General features: G+C 47.2%; 2 long non-coding RNA genes across 2 annotated transcripts in view; one reads left to right on the forward strand and one right to left on the reverse strand.

Moving 5' to 3' along the window:
* LOC310690215 overlaps positions 1-19,088 on the forward strand; it is a 425,716-nt gene that overhangs the window by 248,341 nt on the left and 158,287 nt on the right. The window lies entirely within an intron of this gene.
* On the reverse strand, positions 18,320-19,062 carry LOC310690333. Its single transcript, XR_014518050.1, has 2 exons — positions 18,956-19,062; positions 18,320-18,654 (listed from the first exon to the last, which is right to left on the reverse strand). It is a non-coding gene; the product is annotated as an uncharacterized lncRNA (long non-coding RNA).

Consider the following 19,088-nt stretch of genomic DNA (forward strand, 5'->3'; position numbering starts at 1 on the left):
CTATTTCATCCTGAGTGTTCCATTTTAACAGCAAGTTATACATTTTTGAAAGTACCTTAGTCTTTGGTTCTAGCAGTTCTGTTTCTAGTTTCGATTTTTCCACCTGGAAGCCTGTTTTTTTGTCCACATTGAAAGCCTCCCTGATCTGAGCATAGTGTAGCCAATCTCGCACTTTATCTTTTAATTTCTCAAAACTCTGCAATCTCCAGGTATCTCCGTCTTTCTCTATTATTTCCCAATACTTTGGCCAATTGGCCTCCATATTGAGCCTTTTCTGGGCCTTGGCTTCCATTGGTGACAATTACCTTGGGGTCTTATTTTCTAGTAAATCTTTATATCTTGTCCAGACATTAAACACTGCCTTCCTGACAATATGGTTCTTGAAAGCTTTGTGAGCTTTAACCTTGTCGTACCACAAATATGCATGCCATCCAAATACATTATTAAACCCTTCCAAATCCAAAATGTCAGTGTTCTCAAGAAGTAGCCAATCTTTCAACCAGCAGAAAGCTGCTGATTCATAATACAGTTTCAAGTCCGGCAGGGCAAACCCCCCTCTTTCTTTAGCATCAGTTAATATTTTAAATTTTATTCTGGGCTTTTTGCCCTGCCAGACAAATCTAGAGATATCTCTCTGCCACCTCTTGAAGCACTCCAACTTGTCCACAATCTGCAACGTCTGGAACAAAAATAACATCTTTGGCAATACATTCATTTTTATAGCAGCAATTCGACCCAACAAGGAAAGTGTCAGAGCTGCTTCCAGATCCTAGCTCACAGAGGATCACGCTAGCCAGCGATCATTAAGTAAAAGTCTTTATTGAGTTACAGTTTCCATTCTCAAGCTGCTGCGTGCAACTCTACGTCTAGTGGCTAGATCGGCGAAGCTCCGTCTGAGTCTCCGCCCCTTGTGCACCAACTTAATATCCTAGCCCTGCTCCACCTTTTCCGCCTGACTGTTCTCCTCTGGGTCCCTCTACCCCCCGGGGTCTCTTCCTTCCTGGATTCTTCTGACGCCGACCCCCCGGACCCTCCTGTCTCCTTGCGCCAGGCTTTAGGACCTGGCTCTCTTTCAGGGCTGCCCACTGCGTCACTTTCCTGTGCATTTGAACTTGGCGCGCGCGCCCAACTTTCCACTTTCCGTCTGACCGTTTCCTCGCTCCCCGATGGAGGTGTGGCCACTCCTGACTCATGCCCTCCCTCCTGTTGTGAGCTGCCAGCGCTTGCCCCCTGGCTCCCTTCCTCTTCCCTGCTCTCTGGCGGTGACGCTGGTCCCGATTTCCAACTGCTCTCCTCTGAGTCCCCTCTGGCTCTATCTTCCTGGGGTGCCCCCCTAGACTCCCCCCTTGCCCTGGCCACTGGTGCTCCTTTCTGTGAATCTTCTGATTCACTGGAAAGACTCGGAGATCTCGGGTCGTCGTCATCACTCATCTTTTCTTCTGCCTCCTCCCCTTCGCTCTCTGTTTCCTCCCTTGCCCTTGCCTCTGCTCCTGAACCCCTGACATCCATCCCCCCCTCGAAGCCCCCCATTCCCCCCTCCCCTCCTTCCGGTGCGGAAGCTGGGTGCTGCTGTGTCAAAGGGACGAACGTCGGATATCGTTCGCTTCCCGTGGCGGGCCTCCATCTGAGGTCTCCCGGGTCTTCCTCCCTGCTCTCGTCGACGACGGTCACCTCCGCTTCCATCTCTGTGCCGCCGTGCTTGAAACCAGGGTCGTCCCCGAAAACGTCCATGTCCGTCTCTCCCTCACTTCCTCCTGGCGGCGTCGCTTGTCCTGGACCTTCCAGCCACTTCCTGCGCCACTGCTCCTCTGGTCTATCATCCCACCAATACGAGGGTTCTGAGGCAGATCCCGAGGGTGACCCCTCCGGGGAACGGACGTCTCGTGTCGGGTCCTCGTCCGAGTCGAACCCCCGGAACGTGCTGGCCGAAAGCGTGGGCGTGAAAAGCCAGTCGTCGAAAAAGTCTGCTGGCATTGGTCTATGTGGGAAGAGGGCATGAAACTCGTCTTTGAGCAGAGGTTCGTCCAAGGCGTAGCCCGGCACCCAGCTGTTCGCACTGGCCGGGGTGCCCTCCTTGGCGAGAAAGTATTCTACCCCCTCTTCCCCCCATCTGGAGTCCAAAATCTCCGTGACTTCGTTGATGCGCTCCTCCTGTGCCACTCCCGCGTGCCCGGTTCTGTCTCTGAACGGACTCGGTGCCGTTCCGGGTTCCTAAAACCTGTGCGGTGCCTTGTAGGGAGTGAGCACCGATCTGTGGAACACCGGATGCATTCTGGAACCCTCCGGAAGCGCCAGCCTGAAAGCTACCGGGTTGACCTGCTCTTCGACTTGGTAGGGCCCCAGTTGCTTATGCCCTAGTTTCTTCTTGGCCAACGACCTGGCCGGCACTGCGTGGGCTGCTAACCAGACCCAGTCTCCCACGTGGATCTCTTCGCCAACCCTTCTGTGTTTGTCCGCTTGTACCTTGTATGCGTGCTTGGCCAGCTCCAGGTGGCGCCGCAGCTGATCGTGGACTTCCTGCAACTCCGACATGAACGCATCTGCTGTCTGCGGCTCCCCCTCCCCCAGTCTTTCCAGTCCCGGGAAGGTTCTGGGGTGCCTCCCGTTGTTGGCGAAGAACGGCGTGACCCCCGTGGACACGTGCTTCGTGTTGTTGTAGGCGAACTCGGCGAGCGGCAGGTAATCCACCCACGTCGCAGGCTGTTGATTCGCATAACATCTCAGGTACTGCTGCATGATGGCATTGACCCGCTCCGCTTGCCCGTTGGTCTGCGGGTGTCTCGCCGACGCCAGGTTGATCTTGACGTTCAGGAAGCCCATCAGCTTCTGCCAGAAATTCGAGATGAACTGCCGCCCCTGGTCGGACAGAATAGACCGTGGCAGACCGTGAACCTTGAACACGTGGTCTATGAACAGTTTGGCGGTTTGCTCCGCCGTGGCCACCTTAGCACACGGAATGAAATGTGCCATCTTGGAAAACAAGTCCACCACCACCAGCACTGCCGTCTTGCCCCTCGAGCTGGGCAGATCCGTGACAAAGTCCAGGGCCACCCTCTCCCATGGTTCGACCGGAGTTTGCAGCGGTTCTAACAGTCCGGCCGGCGGTCTGTGCACTGGCTTGGCCCTCTGGCAGGTGTCACACCTCGCCACGTAGTCCGCGACCTCCCCTCTCATTCCGGGCCACCAGAAATCCCTGGCGACTAATTCCACCGTCTTCTCCTTGCCAAAGTGCCCGGCAGTGGGCGCGTCGTGCAGCTGCTGCAGCACCTTGGCGCGAAGTTCGTCTCCCGGCACGTAGATGGCCCCTTTACGGATGAACAATCCATCTCTTAGCTGGAAACCGTCGGTCGCTGCCTTGCCCCTTTGCACCTCTGCCATCTTTGCTTGCGCGAAGGAGTCATCCTGCAACGCTCGTCGCACCGCCTCCAGGTCCACGGTTGCCGCGGCGCACGCCCACACTGTTGGTGCGAAGATGTGCATGGCGGCTGCTGGCGTTGCGTCCTCCAGATACTGTGGCTTACGGGAGAGAGCGTCCGCCATGATGTTGGTGTCCCCCGGGACATACTCTATTCGGAAGTCGAAGTTCGCAAAGAACTCAGCCTAACGTATCTGCCTCTGGTTCAGGAACTGTGCCGTGCACCAGTGCTCCAGATTCTTGTGGTCCGTGCAAACCTGCACCGTGTGCTTGGCTCCGATCAGGAAGTGCCTCCATGCTTTGAACGCTGCATGAATGGCCAGCAACTCCCTGTCCCAGATGGTGTAGTTCTGCTCGGACTTGCTGAGCTTCCTGGAGTAAAACGCTCCCGGCCGCCAAACCCCCTGCGGGTCTTTCTGCAGCAGGACTGCCCCCACGGCTCTGTCCGAGGCGACTGTCTCCACCCTCATCGGCCTGCTGGGGTCGACATGCAGCAGCTGCTCTTCCGACGCGAAGAGACGCTTGAGTGCCTGAAAGGACTGCTCCGCCTGCTCTGTCCAGATGAACTTCTTTTTCTTGGAGCTAAGCGTGTCCGTGATGGCCGCTGTCTGCATAGCGAAGCCCTTGATAAACTTGCGATAGAAGTTCGCAAAGCCGACAAACCGTTGGACCTCCTTCCGGTTGTGTGGGCTTTTCCAATCCAACACCGCTCGAACCTTGGCGCTGTCCATGGCGAGCCCCTTGTCAGACAACTTGTAGCCCAGAAAATCCACCTCAGTCACGTCGAATTGGCACTTCTCCAGCTTGGCGTAGAGCCTATGCTGCTTTAGCCTGCTCAGCACTTCCTTGACGTGTCTGTCATGCTCCTGCTGCGATTCCGAAAAGATCAGGATGTCATCTAAGAAACAGACGCACGTCTTGTAGAGAAGTCCCGCCAACACGTGATGCATGAATGCTTGAAAAACGTGGGAGCCATTTTGCAATCCAAAAGGCATAACTCTATATTCGTAGGTGCCCAGTGGCGTGAACATGGCTGTCTTCCACTCATCTCCTTCCCGCATGCGAATGAGGTTGTACGCCCCTCGCAGGTCTAACTTGGTGAACACGCTGCCCTTCCGCACCTTTGCTAGGAGGTCGTCGATTCGGGGCATGGGGAAGTCCGATGGCTTGGTCACACTGTTTAAGATGCGATAGTCCACTACAAGTCTTTTTTGGGGCGTGTCCCGCTTCTTAACAAAGAATACAGGACTGCCCCCCGCTGCCTTGGACTCCCGGATGAAACCGCGCTCCAAATTATGATCTATGAACTCTTTGAGTTCTTGCAGTTCGTCCTCTGACATGGAATACAGCTTCCCTTTAGTAGAGAAAATTGCCCTAAATGGCTTTGAGCTTTTAGAACTCCCTGCCTGCCCCTCCCTGAAAGGAGGCCGCCCTAAAGGGGGCCTAATAATAGGCATCTCCCTCAACCTACACTCTAAACTTACTCTAGTATAGGCCTTGCCTCCTTACGCCCTTACCGGACTGATTGCGGGGGAAAAGATCTCACTTCTAGTTACAAATGTTTACTTGCCACCTGGGGGTTCTTCCTCCGAACTGGGCTCTAAATGGGGCTCGCTAGAAGACCATTTGCTCTCATGCTATGTTAAGTTTCCTAACACCCCGGCCATATTAGGTGGTGATTTTAATGCCCGCACAGCAGCAAATTGGGACTCGCTGACCAAAACCAAATGGTGGGTTACCCCAAACCTTAATAATTATGAGCTGGAACATATCATGAGGAGAACTTCTAAAGACCAACGAGCTAATGAGGCTGGAGTACTCCTCTATCAAATGGCCATCCGTTTAAATCTGGTCCCCCTAAATGGAACATGCCTCCCTGATATTCCAGGGGATTTCACTCACCTGAGCGTTAAATCAAACAGCGTCCTCGATTACCTGTTGGTCTCCAGTGATCTACTTAAGTGTATTTCCACCTTTAAGATCGAAAATGTACAATCTAGTGATCATCTTCCCCTTGTAGCCAAGCTTTCCCTGAACTGGCAGTCGGAGGCCCATAGACATGCGACCCAGATGGTAACCAACAAATCCTCTCTCCAAGTAAGAGGAATCAAATGGTCGGAGACCCAGGCTCAAAAGTATCAGGAATACTTTCAAAAAGAAATCCTCGGGCCTCATTCCAACATAGGCTCCGCCTCAGACGAGTATAGCATAGTGTTGAAATGCTTTCACCATCATACGACTGAACTTACGTCCTTCTTCAGGTTACCACCCAAAATATTAAATCGAAACGAGTATACTTACGGTGCCCCCTGGTATAATTCTCAGTGCAGACAAGCAAGACAACGCCTTCGTGCTATATATGATGCATATAAGACCTCCGATGCATCTACTCTGCCAGCTAGTTATGCACAAGCCAAGCAAGTTTACAAACGCACGCAGAAAACTGCCAAACGCGAGTGGCAACACAATCGCTGGCAGGCCTTGATTACTGCTTCAAAATCACACAGATCCAGGGAATTCTGGTCGCTGATTAACAGAAGGGCGAGGAAATACCCAAGGGCAGTCATCCCTGCACCGACATGGGAATTGTTCCTGAAGAAATGTTTCTCACAGGCAGATGCTCCCTCCGACCATCTGATGCATCTGTTTTCCCACCTACCTATTTGGCCTCCCACCGATCCTGACGAGATAGCCAAGCTAATAGCCCAGCTGAAATCGGGCAAAGCCCCAGGGCCCGACCTGATCCCTGCTGAAGCCATCAAACTACACCCAAAATGGTGGGCTGGCATCTTGGCCAAAACCTTCGACGCAATCAACGCTTCTGGACTCATCCCCAAAATATGGAAGGAGGCCATTATAGTACCAATTCATAAAAAAGGTTCTCCAATGGAGCCGGAAAATTACCGTAACATCAGCCTCCTTTCGATCATAGGGAAAATCCATGCCAGCTTTTTGCTGACGAAACTATTGCGATGGGTAGATGAGACTAACCAGATTGGCCACGAACAAGCAGAGTTCAGAATTAAACGCTCTACAACTGATCATGCGATAGTTCTTTACCATCTGGCACGGAAGTACTCCTCCCCTCCCCGGGGCTACCTGTGTGCTGCCTTCTTAGATCTTAAGGCAGCCTTTGACAGTGTTCCTAGAAATATTCTTTGGGAGAAACTTGCGAAACAGGGCATCGACAGAAGACTCTTATGGCTTATAAGTCAGCTCCATGAAGGTACCCTTGCCAGAGTGAGACTTACTCCTGCGGGCGACCTCACAAATTCGATACCAATAAACAAGGGAGTGCGCCAAGGATGTATATTGGCTCCCTGCCTATTCAATCTATTCATCAGCGACATGCGAGCATCCCTAGTCAACTCATCTCCAAGTACACATGCGCCTAGACTAGCGGATTACCGCTGTCCACTCCTTTTATACGCGGATGACGCGGTAATTCTATCTTATACACGTGTTGGACTAACCAGAGCTCTGAAGATCTTTGCCACGTATTGTCAACTCAACCAATTAACCATCAACCATGCTAAATCTAAGATTCTGATTTTCGCCAGAAGTCGGAGATTATACGAATGGAAGCTTGGTGGAGCAAAAATAGAGCAAGTCCTAAAATTTCAATACTTAGGAGTTATTTTTCAATACTATTTGGGGTGGAAAGCACAAATTCAACACCTACTTAACAAGGCCAAAACTCTGTCATATGCGCTCCTCCGATTTTTCTTTTCGGATGGAGCTTTGCATGTTCCCTCGGCCCTAAAGGTGTTCAAGGCAAAAGTGGTTCCCGTGCTAGCTTATGCTGCCCCGCTCTGGGCCGTGATGACAGATCTTGCTCCTCTTGAGACTCTGCAAAACCAATTCCTACGTCGGCTCCTAATGCTCCCCCTGTGCGTAAGCAACGCAGCCATGCGACTAGAATTGAAGATCGCATCCTTAGAAACTTGCCTGTGGAAGCAAGTCTTCAATTATTGGTTATCATTGTGGCATAGATTACCAGACCATTATCTTGTCCAATGCTTATGGCGAGATGAATTCTCCAGCCTTTGGACTAGTAGAATTCATGCCAAACTCTTGAGCTATGGAATCTCTCCCTTAGATTCCCTAAAACTAGATCAAATCACTGCTCAAAGACTGATCCGCCAAAGACTGGATGACATCGATTTACAGTGAAATTATTCGCTGGGGGGAGGTGTTTGTTCGCCCCAGAACATTGGTATCACTTTAACTTACTGCGTTCCATCATACCTCTCCTCCCTTTCGACTGTTGCCCATAGGCTGGCCTTCACCAAAGCGAGGTTTAACATTTTTCCCTCCAATGTCCTGAGACATAGATTCTCAAAGGGCCAAGCCTCCGCCATGTGTGTATGTGATAAGGAGACGCCGGAGTCGCTTCAGCACATAATGTTTACTTGCCCCTTGTTTAATGTGCCACAGGCAAATTTGTTGGGATCAATCATACAGAAGCTAGAGGGTACCCCACCAAAATTCCACCTTGCCCAAATCCTGCAGGATAAGGATATCCATACGACCCTGAGAGTGGCTAGGTTTCTGGTCGCTGTCCTTACCCAAAAGCGCTGCCAAGGTGCACTACAAGCTAATTAAGGCGCAGTATGTCATTCCATCTTACAGTATTTTATTGTTATAGTGATGTTTTAGCGGCTGTTTTTTCCCACGTGCACAAGCTGTTATTTATGTCTTGTTTTTTATCTGTATGGGCCTATGGCCGTAATAAAATATCTAATATAAAATATCTAATACAGCTTCCCTTTAGGCAGCGCCGCCCCCGGCAGCAGGTCAATTTTGCAGTCATATGGTCTGTGAGGGGGTAGCCTGTCTGCCTCCTTCTCGCAGAAAACTTCCAAAAATTCTGCGTACTTGTGGGGAATCGCTTGCAGCGTGCCTAGCAGCAGCTGTGACTCCTCTTCCTCTCCTTCCTGCCGGGGCACGATGCAGTGTTCAGCACAAAAGGAAGAGCCGAAGGTCAGCTGCCTCTGGTACCAAGCCAGCGTTGGGCTGTGCTTGTCCAGCCAACTCATGCCCAATACAATGGGCGTGTCCGATAGTTGAGTGACGTTGAAGCTGATGATTTCCCTGTGATTCCCAAGTCGCATCACCATTGGTGGCGTCTGCTTCACCACTTGCCCCCCGAGCAGCTCCCTGCCATCCACCGTGACAACCTGCAGGGGCAGTGTGGCCGGCAGCAACTGTATAGCGTGCCGGTCGACAAAGTCCTGCCCTATAAAGTCCGCATTGCTGCCTGAGTCAATGGTGATTGGCACGTCCATGGTGATTCCATTGGGCAGCTGGAGCGATGCGGTGAGCCTCACTACTGGTTTGGGCGGGAGGGGGTTCACGGGCTGTAAAATCTCTGGGGACTGCGTCACAAACACGTCTGGCTGGGCCCCAGTGCCTCTTCCTTCAGCCAGACTGCGTCGTTTCCCTGCTGTGGTTCTCCTTGCTGCGTTGCTGCAGTCACCATTGCTGAGGCTGCAGTGTGCTTGCGGAGCCTCCGGGGACACTCTTTCGCCATATGCCCTGGCTCCTCGCAGATGTAACACTTCCTGTTCCCTCTAGGAGGCTTCGCTGTCACTGTTGTCGGTGCTAGGGCTCTGGCTGCTGACTGAGCCCTTGCGCTTCCAACCTCCATAGGTTCCACCCCTCCTCCTGGCGGAGGCGTTGATTGTGCACGCGCTGCTTCTCTGGGAAGGAAGGAGGAGCCCCTGGCTGGTTCGCGCCCTCCACGCCCTTCGTCCCTGCTCCACGGACGTTCTTCCAGCCGCACCCCCACCGCCAGCGCCCTCTGAACGACCTCCTGCGTGGTCCGGGGTCTCTCCCCCCTCGCAATTTCATCTTTAACAGAGCCGCGCAATCCTTCCCAAAACAGGTCTCTTACAGGAGCCGAATCTCTGTCCCATTCCAGGGCACTGACCAAAGCGAAAAAGCGGGCATGGTACTGCCTTACGCTGGCCCTCCCTTGCTTCAGTCCATGTATCTGCTGCCGAGCAAGATCCACGTCAATGCTTGATAAAAAACACCCATCCATCGCTTTAATAAAGGCATTCGCATTTTGGAGCGCCGGATCATTATCCCTCCACAAATTGCGCAGCCATGCTTTAGCATCCCCATGCAAATGGGACATGATGAATCCCACTTTCTCTTGCTCATCTCTAAAGTCTTTATTCAGCAGTTGCAGTGCGCACATTACGTCTGCTCTAAAGTTGGGATACTGTTGCAGGTTCCCATCGAAGTGAGAGACCAGACCGCCTGTTCGTCTCGCAAACCCAATTCCCTCCTGTCTGGGTGTCAGTTGCCCTTGCTTTGTAAGCACGTCCAACCTGACCTGGAGATCCCTGCAGGCGGCAGCTGCCTCCTCCTCTCTCTTCCTGGATGCGAGAGCCTCGGCATTCAGTTGTGACACTGCTTCTCTGAGTTCCGCTATCTGCTGCTCAGCCGTCATGTCGGCTGCCGTTCGTGAGCTCGCTAGTAGGCACCTGCTTCTCTCCTCTCCTCGAGGCTGTAGATGCCCACAATTTGCTGACGGAGCTTACTGTCAGAGCTGCTTGAAGATCCTAGCTCACAGAGGATCACGCTAGCCAGCGATCATTAAGTAAAAGTCTTTATTGAGTTACAGTTTCCATTCTCAAGCTGCTGCGTGCAACTCTACGTCTAGTGGCTAGATCGGCGAAGCTCCGTCTGAGTCTCCGCCCCTTGTGCACCAACTTAATATCCTAGCCCTGCTCCACCTTTTCCGCCTGACTGTTCTCCTCTGGGTCCCTCTACCCCCCGGGGTCTCTTCCTTCCTGGATTCTTCTGACGCCGACCCCCCGGACCCTCCTGTCTCCTTGCGCCGGGCTTTAGGACCTGGCTCTCTTTCAGGGCTGCCCACTGCGTCACTTTCCTGTGCATTTGAACTTGGCGCGCGCGCCCAACTTTCCACTTTCCGTCTGACCGTTTCCTCGCTCCCCGATGGAGGTGTGGCCACTCCTGACTCATGCCCTCCCTCCTGTTGTGAGCTGCCAGCGCTTGCCCCCTGGCTCCCTTCCTCTTCCCTGCTCTCTGGCGGTGACGCTGGTCCCGATTTCCAACTGCTCTCCTCTGAGTCCCCTCTGGCTCTATCTTCCTGGGGTGCCCCCCTAGACTCCCCCCTTGCCCTGGCCACTGGTGCTCCTTTCTGTGAATCTTCTGATTCACTGGAAAGACTCGGAGATCTCGGGTCGTCGTCATCACTCATCTTTTCTTCTGCCTCCTCCCCTTCGCTCTCTGTTTCCTCCCTTGCCCTTGCCTCTGCTCCTGAACCCCTGACAGAAAGCTTCAGTCTTGACCAACTTTCTAAATCCTTTTTGATTTCTAACCAACACTTTTCATAGTTGTCCTTAAATAAATTCAAATTTTTGGCTGTCATGTTTACCCCTAGGTACTTCACCTTTTTAAGCACATTTAAGCCTGTCTCCTTCTGAAACCCTTCTGTTTCTGAAATTGTCAAATTTTTTTCCAGAACCTTAGTTTTCTGTTTGTTCAATTTGAATCCTGCCACCCGACCAAACTCTTGAATCAGTTCTAAAACCCTTTTCGTACTAGATTCTGGCTCCTGTAATGTCAGAACTAAATCATCTGCAAAAGCTTTAAGTTTATACTGTTTGGCTCCGACCTGAATTCCTTCCACCAACTGGTCCCCTCTGATCATGTTCAAGAGCACCTCCAGGACTGAGATAAATAGCAATGGGGAGATAGGGCAACCTTGTCGTGTACCTTTCTCAATCTTAAACTCTTCTGTCACCACATTATTAACTATCAATTTTGCCTTTTGTTCTGAATAGATTGCATCTATGCCATTTTCAAACCCCCGTCCCACTCCCATCCCTTCAAGGTTTTTCTTCATAAACTTCCATGAGATATTATCGAAGGCATTCTCCGCATCAATAAAGATCAATACTGCTTTAGTGTTAGTGTTTGTTTGCAGAAGTTCCAAGATATCAATGATATTCCTTGTGTTATCAGACAAATGTCTACCAGGAAGAAAGCCTGCCTGATCTTTATGGATCACTTCATTTAAAACTCTTTTTAGTCTGCTTGCTAAAATATCTGCAAAAATTTTGTAATCCACATTTAGCAGAGAGATGGGACGGTAGTTCTTAAGTTGTGTCTTTTCAGTTTCCGATTTAGGTATCAATGTGATGAAAGCTTCTTTCCACGATTCCGGTGCCTTCTTCCCCTCCATAATCTCATTGCAAACCTCCTTTAGTGGTTGTATCAAATGCTCTTTCAAAGTTTTATAGTACTTGGAGATAAGCCCATCCGGCCCTGGAGATTTGCCCAATTGCATATTCTGAATGGCACCTTCAATCTCTTGTTGTGTAATTTTATGGTTCAGCATTGTCTTATTTTCTTGAGAAAGTTTTGGTAGTCCATTGTTTCTTAAAAATTGGTCTATCTCTCTTGGTCTCTTTTTGCGGCCCTTGAGTGTAAAGTTGTTTGAAATATCTCTGGAAGCATTTTCTAATCTCCACAGGGTTCTGAATATTTCTCCCTTCAATCTCTAGGTTAGTGACCGTGTTCAATTTTTGTCTCTTTTTCAGCTGCCATGCTAGCAGTTTTCTACATTTATTGGCCGATTCAAAAGTCCTTTGTCTCATTTGTTTAATTTTCCATTCCACTTCCTGATTTATCATTTTAGAATATTGTGCTTGATAAAGTTTAATTTCTCTCAGAATCTCCTGTGACTTTGGTTTCGATCTTAGCTTTTTCTCTCCTTCCTTTATTTTCTCCAGAATCTTGTCTTTTTTCTCATTCTGCGCTCTTTTCTTTATCGTATTCTTTTGTATTAGAAACCCCCCTCATAACAGCTTTACTTGCATCCCAGATTACTCTTTTTTCCACTGTAGTATTCAAATTTATTTCAAAATAATCACACAAAGTCTTTTGGGCCTTCTTAACAATCTCCTGATCTCTTAACAAGGTGTCATTCATCTTCCATCTGAAGGAGCCGGTTGGAGTTAGTCTCATTTCCATCTTTACTGCGTTATGGTCGGAGCAGGTTTTTGGGCAGATTTCCACCTTTCTAGTCTTAGGTGCCAGGCCTCTAGTTATCCATATTTGGTCGATTCTTGTCCAAGTCAGTTGGGCTTCAGAGAAGAATGTCCCCTCTCTTCCCAGGGGGTTCTTTGTCCTCCATATGTCAATCAAGTCCATGTTGTCAGTTAGTTCAAAAAAGGTTTTTGGTGATCTGCCTTCTTTTGTCACACTTTGATTTTGTGCTTTGTCCATATTTGTAGATACCACCCCATTCATGTCGCCCATCATAATGATGTTGTTATAGTCCAAATAGTCCAACATTGTCTCATGCAGTTTCTTGTAAAATTCCGATTTCCCCTCGTTTGGTGTGTAGATTCCCAGTATCAAGAATTTCTCCCCTTGTGTTTGTATTTCAATTGCCAAAATTCTTCCTTGCTCATCTTTAAAAAGAAATTTCGGTGACAGGCTCTCCTTTGCATATATCACAACTCCTCTTTTCTTCACTCGATCTGATGAGATAAATTCTTGGCCTAGTCTTTTGTTAATTAACACTTTTCTGTGGAGCAGAGTCACATGCGTTTCCTGTAAGCAGATAATATCTAATTGTTCTTTCCTTAATAAATGAAATATCTTCCTCCTTTTCTCCGGGGAATTGCCTCCATTTATATTCCAACTTAGAAACTGCAGAGACATCTTGGATAAATCTATTATCCCTTTGGTGGTATCTCTTTCTTTTGGTCAAGCCCCAAAGGCGTAGGTATAGGCGTAGGTGCAGGCGATGGCCCAGGCCCTGAAGCTCCAACCGTCCCTTTCTGAAGGTCTTCTCCGTAGTCACCCAAAAACTTATCTTTATCTTCAGCTGTTTTGATTTTCTCTTTCTTCCCTTTAAATGTAAAAGATAGTCCTTGGGGGAATTCCCACCTAAAGACAATTGAGTTGCTCCTCAGCAGTTTTGCCAGGTCAGTGTAACACGATCTAAGTTCCAATAGTTGCTTCGGGATATCTTTGTAAATCTCCACCCTCAAATCTTGGATTTCAAGTGACTTTTGAAAATGTAGACTCAGAATCTTATCTCTTTCCTCCCTTGTTCTCAAAGAGATGAGGCAGTCTCTGGGTTTATCTTTCCTCACTACTCTTCCAAGTCTAAATGCACCCACAATTTTAAAATCTTTATCTTCTTCCAAAGGCCAAAATTTTGTGAATTCTTTTGTCAAGTACTCAATTAGATCCCCTTGTTCAAGTTCTGAGACTGATCTCAATCTCAAATTGTTTTCCCTACTTCGTAGCTCTATCATAGACAGATAGGCCTGCTGTTCCCCAATCTGTTTACGCATAGGTTTTACCTCCTCCTGTACAGCCTCAGCTTTCTGTTTAGCTTCCTCAGCTAATTTACGATTTTCTGTGGTGGCTTCAAACAATTTCCCAATTTGTTGTGCATTCAGAGCAACTTGTTGGGTCAAATTATTAACACTGGCTGTATTTTGGTCGATTTTAGAGGATTGCTCCGCCACTTGTTTACTCAGGCCTTCCAATTTTTCAAAAAATTTATCCAATACTGTAAGAGATTCCCCTCCTCCAGCCATACCTTCAGGCCTGACTTGCTCAATTTCTTGCTCTTGTGCCACAGATAGAGTAGGAACAGATGATCTTCGCAGCTGTGTTGTTATAGTCATCTGTTTTGTTTTAGCTTTGGCTGATCTTGTTCTCCCAGAGCCACTCATTCCAGTTCTGGCTACGTGTCAAGGTCAGACTGTATACAATTCCCATGGGAATCCACAAGTCCATAAAATAGAAAAAGAGGGAGGGAAGCAAAGAAAGCAAATTCCCAGCAGTTGTAAATCCACAGTCCTCTAGGGGGAGTTCAAATGTATCTTAAGGGAAGAAGCAAAGTTGTTATTCATAAAAGAAAAATTTTCCAAATTGTTCCAAAGTCCCTTAACATTTATAACTATGTCAAAACAGCATCAAAGTCCCAGAAGAAGCCTTCAGATCTCTTATATTTTAGCAGAGTTAATCCTTAAGCTAGAACAAAGTTTCTAAAAAGTGCCAGAAACAATGTAGTGTATCAGTTCAGGTAGCAATCAAATGTAGCAAATGTAGCAATTCAATGTAGCAATGTAGCTAAGTTCGCAATCTGACAGTTCCAACAATCTGGCAGCCCGACTGCCTGGGCTCCTTAATAAATTTATAGATCCACTTAGGAAGAGGTGAAGCAAAGGTCCTCAAACAAGAAAGAAAGATCCGCTGGTTCCCAAATAGAATCAGTTCAAATTGGTGCACGGATTAGTTCTTTTTTAGCGCCTCTTCAAAGGCACCAGACATATCAAAGTCCTTGCTTAAAAACTTTAAGCAGAGCCGGGAGACGGACTTCCTGGTTGCGTCTCCCGCTTTAGCTGAATTTAACTCAATTTAGCCCCAAATTCCGTCCGTTCCTCTACTCACGGGTTGTTGCTTTTTGTAGCCGAATGTTCCCAGAAAAAGGTCAGCGCTCACCGACAGCAGCTATGCGGCTTCACTCCACAGAAAGAGCGATCGACTCACAGCACCGCGCCAGCCCTTCCACGTTCCGGAGCCCCTTACGGGGTCCCTTCGTCATTTCTGGGGGCGCTAAAGGTGCCCGCCGAGTCCCACGGCCACAGGCTATCGCTGCCTGTGGGTTTCCAACTTGGGTCTCCGCTTCGCCGTAGCGGACGACCCGTTTCTGCGGAGCTTCCCCTTCACTACTGGAAGGAGACCGCCATTGCCGTTCACACCACCTCCGGAAGTCTTTTTTTTTTTAATAAATATTTATTAAGATTTTACAAATTATATCAAACAAAACAATACACACAAACACAAACAAAGAAAAAAAAGAACAGGTACAATTTCAAAACCATATCTTCTTAAACCTTACTTCACCGACCTCCTCATACCTCCCCTTTCTGCATTCCCATTTCAAATATTTAGTTCAGCAAATCTTCACCCTTAATTTTATCCAATTGTCAACCTTTCTTTTCTTTTAACTTAATCTTTACAGCTGTACTCTATTTAATTTCTAAAACCACATCATTCTAACACTCATTAATTTTACAATGTTTCTTAAGATAGTTCTTAAATTTCTTCCAATCTTCTTCCGCCGTCTCTTTCCCCTGGTCCCGGATTCTGCCAGTCATTTCTGCTAGACCCATATAGTCAATCACCTTCATCTGCCATTGTTCCAAGGTGGGTAGATCTTGTGTCTTCCAATACTTTGCGATGAGTATTCTTGCTGCTGTTGTAGCATACATAAAGAATGTTCTGTCTTTCTTTGGCACCACTTGGCCTACAATGCCCAGGAGAAAGGCCTCTGGTTTCTTAAGGAAGGTATATTTAAATACCTTTTTTCATTTCATTATATATCATTTCCCAGAAAGCCTTAATCTTTGGGCATGTCCACCAAAGGTGAAAAAAAGTACCTTCAGTTTCTTTACATTTCCAACATTTATTATCAGGCAAGTGGTAAATTTTTGCAAGCTTGACTGGGGTCATGTACCACCTATAAATCATTTTCATAATATTTTCCTTTAAGGCATTACATGCCGTAAATTTCATACCGGTGTTCCACAACTGTTCCCAGTCAGCAAACATAATGTTATGACCAATATCTTGTGCCCACTTTATCATAGCTTATTTCACTGTTTCATCTTGTGTATTCCATTTCAACAGCAAGTTATACATTCTTGACAAATTCTTAGTATTGGGTTCTATCAGTTGTGTTTCTAATTTTGATTTTTCCACCTGGAAGCCAATTTTCCTGTCCAACTTAAAAACTCCCATTATTTGGTAATAATGGAGCCAATCTCGCACTTTGTCTTTTAATTTCTCAAAACTCTGCAGTTTCAATTTATCCCCCTCTTGTTCCAAAATTTCCCAGTATTTCGGCCATTTGGCCTCCATATTGAGTTTTTTCACAGCCTTAGCTTCCATTGGCGACAACCACCTTGGGTTTTTATTTTCCAACAGGTCTTTATATCTAATCCAGACGTTATATAATGCTTTCCTGACAATATGATTTTTAAAAGCTTTGTGCGCTTTAACCTTGTCATACCATAAATATGCATGCCACCCAAAAATGTTGTTAAAACCTTCTAAATCCAAAATGTCTGTGTTCTCAAGAAGCAGCCAATCTTTCAACCAGCAGAAAGCTGCTAATTCATAGTAAAGTTTAAAGTCTGGCAGGGCAAATCCCCCTCTTTCTTTTGCATCAGTTAAAATCTTAAATTTTATTCTGGGTTTCTTGCCCTGCCAGACAAATTTCGAAATATCTTTCTGCCACTTCTTGAAACAATCCATCTTGTCCACAATTTGCAATGTTTGGAACAAAAACAACATTCTAGGCAATACATTCATTTTGATCACAGCAATACGGCCTAACAGTGAAAGCTTCGAATTTGACCATGTTTCTAGATCCTTTTTTACTTCCGTCCAGCATTTCTCACAATTGTCTTTAAATAAGTTCACATTTTTAGCTGTCATGTTAATCCCCAAGTATTTCACTTTCTTAACCACAGTTAAACCTGTTTCATTCTGAAACCTCTCCCTTTCAGTAGCTGTTAAGTTTTTCTCTAATACCTTAGTCTTTAATTTGTTCAGTTTGAATCCTGCGACTTGACCAAACTCTTGAATTAATTCTAAGACTCTTTTAGTACTAGTGTCTGGGTCCTGTAATGTAAGTACCAAGTCATCTGCAAATGCTCTAAGTTTGTACTGTTTAACTCTGACCTGTACCCCTTTAATCAGCTGGTTCCTTCTGATCATGTTCAGCAAAACCTCTAGGACCGATATAAAAAGCAATGGGGAGATTGGGCACCCCTGTCGTGTCCCTTTTTCTATTTTGAATTCTTCCGTAACCACATTATTTACAATTAGCTTAGCCTTTTGTTCAGAATATTTTGCACCCATACCATTTTCAAACCCTTGGCCTACCCCCATCCCATGTAGATTCTTCTTCATAAAACTCCAAGAAATGTTGTCAAAAGCTTTCTCCGCATCCACAAATATCAATACTGCTTTAGTGTTTATATTCACTTCTAGTTTTTCCAAAATATCTATTATATTCCTCACATTGTCTGACAAATGTCTTCCCGGGAGAAAGCCTGCTTGGTCCTTATGAATCTCTTCCATCAATACTTTATTCAGCCTTTTAGCCAAAATGTCAGCAAAAATTTTGTAATCCACATTAAGTAACGATATAGGGCGGTAGTTCTTGAGCTGAGTCTTTTCAGTCTCTGTTTTCGGTATGAGTGTAATATAAGCTTCTTTCCACAATTCTCGTGCCTTTTTCCCCTCTAGAAAGGTTGTTTTCTGCTGCTCCAGAGAAGCGGACACGGAGCAATGGATCCAAACTACAAGAAAGAAGATTCCACCTAAACATTAGGAAGAACTTCCTGACAGTAAGAGCTGTTCGACAGTGGAATTTGCTGCCAAGGAGTGTGGTGGAGTCTCCTACTTTGGAGGTCTTTAAGCAGAGGCTTGGCAACCATATGTCAGGAGTGCTCTGATGGTGTTTCCTGCTTGGCAGGGGGTTGGACTCGATGACCCTTGTGGTCTATTCCAACTCTATGATTCTATTCTATGATTAATTAGATTTAAGCATGTTGGTTATATGCAGCTGGCTATCCCACAACAAGTAATGGTGCTTCCTACTCTTCCTACCTTTAAATCCCTCCCCCACCACCTGCAGTTGCCACAGCTTGAACCCCAGACCATCTAAGTCATCATCTCTATACTCATGTTCCTTATTCTTGCAAGTAAGTGTTGGAGAGTAGCAATAATGTGCCACTATGAAGCTGAAACATGAGGAAGACTGACTTGTTTCAGGAATTAAAAAATTGTCCAAACACTTGTTAAATATTCAAAGGCTTCAGAACAGATGATAAAAGATCTGTTTAGAAAACAGTCAAAGCCTAGGCTCAACTTCATTTAGGTTTATGACAGATTCTTGCAGTTAAATCGATCAATCCGTGTCTCTTCCTCTGTCCAGCCTGTCCTGGGCCTGCCCTTTCCTCTTGGCCTTGCAGCTCCTTGAAGAGGTTGCTGTCTCTTACAGTCATCTCTCTGCTTCTCTTTCGGAGAGGACAACCAGTTCCTGCTCAGCTTTCTCCCTCATTCACTTAGAGAGCGCTTGCATTCACACTGCTCCCCCCGCAGTGTTCAGTGAGATTCTAGCACTGCTCAGTGTTAATGGAGATTCCTGCAGGTCACTCCTTCACTAAATAGAGGCCATAAATGGGTACCTCTCATGTGTTAACCAACCAGAAGAGAACTACTGGAGAACATACTTGAATCAGCTATTTACCAATTAAAGCTCATGCAGCATTATACATTTAAACATTCTTATTTCAGTAAATTAAACTACTATGCTCAACTGTGCACAAGTGAGTTTGTCCGCCTTTTCCTTGGAACTAATTCCACTGTGCAAGCAGAGCTACCACTCTGAACCTGAGCAGGAAGAGAAGGGAGCAGAGTTGAGTATGAGAACCTGCAGCTTTTCATCTGCAGGAGAACTCACCCCAAATGCCTCCCTCTAGGACCTGCCATGGGGAATAGGACTGGTTTCCCCTGCTTTGGAGGAGAAGGTATTGGGTTTGGGCTGTCACCAGTCATTATACCAGTCCCTATCCTTAACTCACAACAAATA

This window comes from Podarcis liolepis (genome assembly GCF_965112155.1).
Source record: "Podarcis liolepis genome assembly, chromosome: 12".
Taxonomy (NCBI): Eukaryota; Metazoa; Chordata; class Lepidosauria; order Squamata; family Lacertidae; genus Podarcis; species Podarcis liolepis.